Here is a 7,154-nt window from a genome sequence, read left to right on the forward strand (position 1 = left end):
TTGGGTTTTTTTTGAGAATCTCTATCTCTTTGTTGAAATGATCTTTTGCTTCCTGCAGGTGCTCTTTCAGCTTATTGGTATTATCATTCATTGCCTGCATTTGCTCTCTTATCCTTTGCTTCACGAATCATCTTAATCATGTATAATCTGAAGTCCTTTTCTGACATTTCTTCTAACATACTGTCATTGGATTCCGTTACTATAGAATCTAGATTTGTTTGGATCATTTTCTTCCCTTGTTTTTTCATGTTGTTCATGTATCTTCCCCTCTAGTGCTGCAGATCTGGGGTATTGCAGATTTCCCCCTATAGGCTTATAGTGGCCCTATAGGTTTCCAAAACCCTTTTTTTAAGGGGAGATCAATATTAGCAGTGCCCAAATCAGACACTATGCAATCCTAGACCAAATAGCCCCTATGGGGACAATAACATCATGTAAATAAGGGAGAAAGCGACTCTGAGGGAACAGGTAAACAGAAGGAAAAGAAAAACAGCCCCTATGAGGACAATAAGAAAATTGTCATAATAAACAGAATGAGTTAAAATATTATCTTCAATAATACAAACAGATTTGCAATAAGGTCTGCAGTTTCTAATGGAGGACAAAGAGGATGCAGAGGGATGTAGAATGTGGCTGTTAATGGGATAAGAAAAGATTATACAGAAGTTCTAGATAATAGAAAGTGTGAGAGTATAATCAAAATAAATTGGATGTTAGCAAAAAAGGGAAAAAGAGATTCTGAGAGAACAGGTAAACAAAAGGAAAAGAGAGCAAGAAAAGTAAAGAAATAAAAATAAAAACTTAAATGTTTTCCATAAGGAGAAAAAAGAAAATCTACAGTATAACAGTCATATAGTAATGAAATCTCCCAGAGTTCAGTAGCCTGATACTTGAGAGGTACCTGACAATGAGCTTCAAGCCTCCAGCAGGTGTCCCAGGATGGATTTGCCCCACCTAAAGATCGGAGCTATGGATTATCCAGGATTATCCAAGATGGCTGCTCTGGCTTCAAAATGTGTTGGCAAATGGGGAGCTGCAGCTCATTGTGTGGACGTGGTCAGCTGGAGGTCCTGAAGGTGGGATGTGGTTGGTCAGGCTGGGGTCCTGGAGGTCTGGTGTGTTTGGTGTGGTTGTGGGATCCTGGAGGCCGGGTGCAATCAGTTGGTCTGGGGTCCTGGTGATAGGGCGCAGTCAGTTGGTCTGGGGTTCCTGGCAGCAGGGAGCAGTCAGTCGATGTGAGGGCCCCAGAGGCAGGGAGTGATTGGTCGGGCTGAGGGATCCTGGAGACGAGGCTCAGTCAGTCCGGCCGGTGGTCCTACAGGGCCTGGCTGTTGTCTCAAAATGGTGGCAGCCATGTGTAATCAAACCTGCAGGTACTGTGACAGAGAACTTCCATGCAACAGCAGGCAGCTGGTGCTCCACTGGCGGTCGCGATCAGTTTGCTGACTGTTGTTGGATGATCAGGAGGTTAACCTCATGCTCTGGGTGATGGATAGGGGTAAGGCAGGCGATGGACAGGCGAGAGGCAGGCAAATGGCGGATGATAGGCGCCTGACAGTGAGCAATCTGCACTCAAAAAAGGTGTCAATATGCTGGCATACTGCAGGTCATCACTGCAGACAAATGGGGTAAACACCAGGGAATCGATAAGCAGCAAAAACTGCCTCACAAAGAAACAGATATCCTCTGCTTGAAACCAGAGTTATGGAGCGACAAGGAACACAGCCTCTCTCTAGTCTGCCATCTTGGATCCTTTTTTTCAACCTTTTAAAGATACTCTTCCACTGGCTTCCATTGCCACTGTTAGGAAATCAATGGTTGGTACAATTGTTACTCTGTTGAAAGCAATACAGTCTTTCTTCTGGTGCTTCTAATATTTTTCTCTTTGTCTATTGTTTGCTATAGTTATCACGATAGGTCTTACATAGATTTGTCTTTATTTATCCTACTTGGAATTACTGGGCTTCTTTAATTCATTCTGAAATATTTTTTGTCATTTCATCTTTATTCACTCCACCTTATTCCATCTCTCCTATGTAATCACAATTAAATGAGCATTAGTCTCTTTTCCTCCTTATATCTTAATTTCTCTTCCATACTTTCTATCTTCAATTTCCTGGACAGTATCTTCTGATCTGTCCTCTAGTTAACTAATTTTCTCTTTAACTTAGCCCAATCTTCTGTCAATCTTTTTCACTGAGTTCGTGTTTGGTACTTTCTCATTTGTAAATATTCCATTTGGTTCTTTTTCAAATATTTTCTATGCTTTTTTATATCATCCTGTTCCCCATTGATATTTCCAAACTTGTATTTTATCTCTTTAAACACCATAAACTTAGTTGTATTAGTCATGGAAGGCCAGATTATGCGGCAGTTATACATGGTTCCAATATCTGAAAGACTTTGCTCTATGTTCACTGTGGATGAATACATCCATGGAATTTGCAAGACTCAATATTGGAAACATTTCAATTTTCCCCAAATGAATTACAGATTCAATTCAATCCTAGTTAAAAAAAAAAAAAAACATTAGCAATCTATTCATAGGTTTGAGATGCTGTTCTAAATTTAATAAGGAAATGCAAAGACTTAAGAATAATCATGATACTAATACAAGGGCACTTCTTATAAGGGCACTAACCCCATACATGAAGGCTCTACCTTTATGACCTAACTACTTGCCAAAACCTTACCTCAACACCATCACATTGGAATGAAGATTTCAATACATGAATTGTAGGAGAACACAAAAAAAATTCATCCACTGTACACATACAAACACTGGATATATAAACAGGTGGCACTGTGAAATCGTATGAGAAAGAATTGCACTTGTGATAAATGGTGCTGAAGCAATCAAATATCTATGAGAACAAAATGAAACTGTAATTCTGCCTTACAAGTGGATACCTGAATAGACTAAAATCCCACAAAGTTGAAAAAGAAGTGGTTAAAATGGCAATGGAGAGTTGGAAATAAATAATTGAATTCCCATTATTTGCAGTAGTTATGTTCTCTAAAGCTGTATTGAACATTGGATTCGTGAATATTGAAGCATTGCCCCTGGGGGCAATACAGAGTTAGGTTCCCTTGAGACTCTAGTCATAACATTTTCAGCAACCAATCAATACATAACTTTTATGAGCATTTCTGCTTAATGGTACTTTATTTAATATACTTATGACAACAGCACTATAATTTGTGCCGGTCTGAAGCTCATCTAATGTTTACATATTTTCTCCATAAGGCATATGATAGTCCTCTTGCACTTAAGAACTCCAGATAGTACTTCAGTCATTTTAAACAGGGAAATCACACATACATACACACATATGCACACAGAGCACAAAAATGTGAAAAATGTGATACTAAATAGACCACAAAAAAGGTGCTTATTTTGCACTATGAGAACTGAAACAAGAAAGCAGAACGTTGTCTTGTTCTCACTGGAAATGGGTTATTGGGTGATTCAAGTTTGTGTCTACCTTGTGTGTGACCATAGATGACCATGAAAATACTATGAATACTGGTTTGAGGATTACAAATAATTCTAGTTGGTAGGGCAAGTTCATAAATACAAAATCCTTGAATCAGGCTCAATTGAATATATACATATATGCAATATTATATAGATTAATATTATATATACATATAATCAATATTATATATTAATATTATATATACATATATATATTCCTTTCTGTGAGGCCTGGACTATGTGAGAATGCATAGTCCACTTAAGTCAGAAAGAAATCAGTGTACTCAGAGAAGCACATGTGAAACTGAACAGAATGGGCAAATGGGCAAATGGGTAGGAGGGTACAGGAGGGGTACATTGTCTGAATGGGCTTACATTTTCAGGAAACAGTTAATGACAAGGATGAAAGTAATATTTGGAATTAACTGGTCCCAACATTCCAAATGAAAACCTGGTAAAAATTTCCTTCAGAGGTGTGTGTGCTCTAACATATTTATCTATTATGGCTCTGTAGGACATATGAGGACATATCATGTATATTCAAACATCAGTGTATCACTAAACAAATAAAACATGACATTTTATTTGTTTGTTTATGTATTTATTTATTTATTTATTGTTTGGTACTAGGAATTGAACCTAGGAACACTTAACCACTGAGCCACATCCCCAACCCTTTTTATTTTTTATTTTGAGACAGGATCTTACTAAGTTGCTTGACCTAAGTTGCTGAGGCTGGCTTTGAACTTGCAAGCCTTCTGCCTCAGCTTCCTGAGTCACTGGAATTACAGGCATGTGCCACTGCAGCTGGCTTTGATTTACATTTTTAAGAGAATTTTAAACACTCAAGCGTGTGCTTCCTCTGAGGTCAGGTGGGAGGAAGTGGCCGGGAGCCGCCTGAGTGGACCCGGAGGAGGCCCCGGAGCCATGCACGCAGGTGCAGCCCTGTAGGGACCCACAGCTCCTGGAGAATTGTGCGGATCTTAGCCAATGGGGAAATCGTTCAGGACAATGACCCCAGAGTGAGGACCGCTATTCCACAGAGAGGTAGCTCTCCTCGGCAGGGCTTTCTCAACAGGGGCTAGAGTGTCCCCCCAGGGGGGACCGGCCCTCGCCCACAGCAGGCAGGTGCCAGGCTGGGGGCTGTTCAGTCTCCCTTCAGTGACCTCTACCAGCAGCTGGTAAACATGGGCTTCCCCCAGTGGCACCTGGGCAACCATGCGGTGGAGCCCGTGACCTTCATCTTGCTGCTTTTCCTGCTCATGATGCTTGGTGTTCTGGCCTGTTGCTGGTGGGCCTCGTGTACCTGGTGTCCCACCTGAGCCAGCGGTGACCTCGAGGGCTGATGGGGGTTGGTGTGTCGAGAGGGACTTGCTGGGCCTTGGTGTTAGAGCAGGCACGTGGGGAGGGGATCTAGTGGGCTTCCAAGGTATGGTGAGAGGGACCATGGGTGTGGTTCCCCCTTGTGTTAAGCAGGAGGCAGAGGGAGGCTCCAGGCTAGCACCTTAAGTATAGGGTGGGTACCCTGGTTGTCCTGAGACGTTTTCAGGTGGTATAGGGCCTCCCTAAAGTGGCACAAAACCAGAGCAAGATGTTCTCTTTCCAGTTTTCTTTAATCCATTTATGCCAAGAAGGAAGTTTCAGCTTGGTGCCAATGTGTTGCAATGCCTCCAGAACACGAACTGACTTCCCCATTACCAGGGTGCAGTACTGGGGTTAATGGCAGGTGGGAGAAGTTTCCAGACTTTTATAACACTGTTTTGTTTTAATGGTGTATTTTTATTGGCTACCTTTTATTTACGATGAGGGGTACTGGCATTCTATTTATTGTGACATTTTCAATAAATTTTAAAAAAGAGTACTTTAAACGTTTTATTAGTGAATTTTAGTCATACATAACAGTGGGGCTTATTTTGACATATTCATAATTGTATATAACATATCTGTGCCTAATATTTTCTGAGTACAGTGCCAGAGTAGAAGTGAAAGCCCATACTACGTCTCTAGAAGTGTAAAAGTTATAAAACAATCTGCTGAATAAAATGTTTAATTTAGGAATCTCGACAAAATTTTAGAAATGTATGCAAAGTTATAGTCAGGTGCAGTGGCACAAGCTATAATCCCAGCAACTTGAGGGTCAGGCAGAAGGATCACAAGTTCAAGGTCAGCCTAGTCAATTTAGCAAGAACCTGTCTTAAAATAAAAATTCAAAATGCCTAGGGGTATATCTCAGTGATAAAGTGCCCCTGAGTTCAATTCCCAGTACTAAAAAAATTTTAGAAACATGTTTAAAACTATGATTTTCACATGACTAAAAGTTGGCAAATTATCAAAACCCACTGAATTTAAGTGTTTACATGTGTTTAGATATAACATTGATGAGCTCGTGATGTTTGAATGAATAATAAGATGAAGATAAATATAATTTATAAATAATACATTCTAGGAAATTCATTTTTCTTACCTTATTTTGATCTGAATTATGAATTGTTTTTATTAAAAAGTTTTTCTCGTAATTTCTATCATTTTACATTAAGAATCTATAGGATTAATAATTATAATTATAATATTTAAAGTATATAAAATTTTAATAATTCTTGAAAATTGCTAAGAGCATAGATTTTAAATGTTCTCATCACAAAAAACTTAAAAGGATATGATGCAATGGACATGTCAATTAGCTTGATTTAATCATTCTACAATTTATACATATATCAAAACATCACATAGTATACCATGAATGTAAACAATTTTTCATTTGCCAATTAAAAATAAATTTTGATATCAAATGTATATTAAATATTTTTAAGATTTACATTATTTTCATACTTGCTTTCAAATGTTATCTTTCTTCTAAAATATTGAAAATTATAAAAGTTAAAAGGCAAAATACAAATAATAATTAGCAGATACCAAATTTTAAATAAAGTTGTAATAAAGTTTAAACTTCTACGTAAATTAAAAAAAATCTAAGTCCTATTATATATTTTTACAAAAATAGAACTACTCAGAAACCTAGTGTTCAAGGCTCATCTATTGCCAATATCTGGACCTCCATATATAAAATTTGAGAGGAATATGAATTGTTTAATGTTGCAAATATTCTTCAACTGCCTCAGGCCACTGTTGCAAATATCATCCTAAATTTATGAGTATCTCCAGAGCTACAAATTGGAATACAAAGAGAAACAAGCAAATGAATGTTTGGCTGTAATGGGAGTTGGGACCTCATTATGCGAGAATCTATTTTATTTGTGCTAAGTTAATTAATTAGTCTTTTCTCTCACCTAAGAATTTCTGCCACTCAAATCTTCCCCACAGTCCAAAGCAGTGTTCATAGCATCAATAGCCCACATGCTTCATAACGTTGGAACATAAATACCTTTTGTCTCAAGGTCACAGAGCGGGAGATGAAGAGGAGTGTTGTCCATGGTATTAGTCACCACAGTGGATATTTGGGTTACAGACTGTACTGTCTTGCTGAGTGCTGCATTCCAAATGACATTTGTTTTTTTTAAAAGCAAGATTCAGTCAAGGCCTCTCTTGCCCAGGTCTTAAGGTGACACGCTAAACTTTAGTGAGTAAATATTTCATCTAGGATGAACTGAAATTTAAGGAAAAAAAAAACAATTCAAATAGATTATACAACAGCTTTTCTATTTAAAAACCTGTATCA

At 38.3% G+C, this 7,154-nt stretch overlaps 1 pseudogene across 1 annotated transcript; it reads left to right on the forward strand.

Annotated features, from left to right (window-relative positions):
• The first annotated feature begins 3,799 nt into the window (after window positions 1-3,799).
• LOC306664290 (protein FAM241B-like) lies at window positions 3,800-5,318 on the forward strand (annotated as a pseudogene). Its single transcript has 2 exons — window positions 3,800-3,811; window positions 4,351-5,318. The product of its transcript is annotated as a protein FAM241B-like (transcript).
• The last annotated feature ends 1,836 nt before the right edge of the window (window positions 5,319-7,154 follow it).

The sequence above is a fragment of the Sciurus vulgaris genome, assembly GCF_902686455.1.
Source record: "Sciurus vulgaris genome assembly, chromosome: 6".
Lineage (NCBI taxonomy): Eukaryota > Metazoa > Chordata > Mammalia > Rodentia > Sciuridae > Sciurus > Sciurus vulgaris.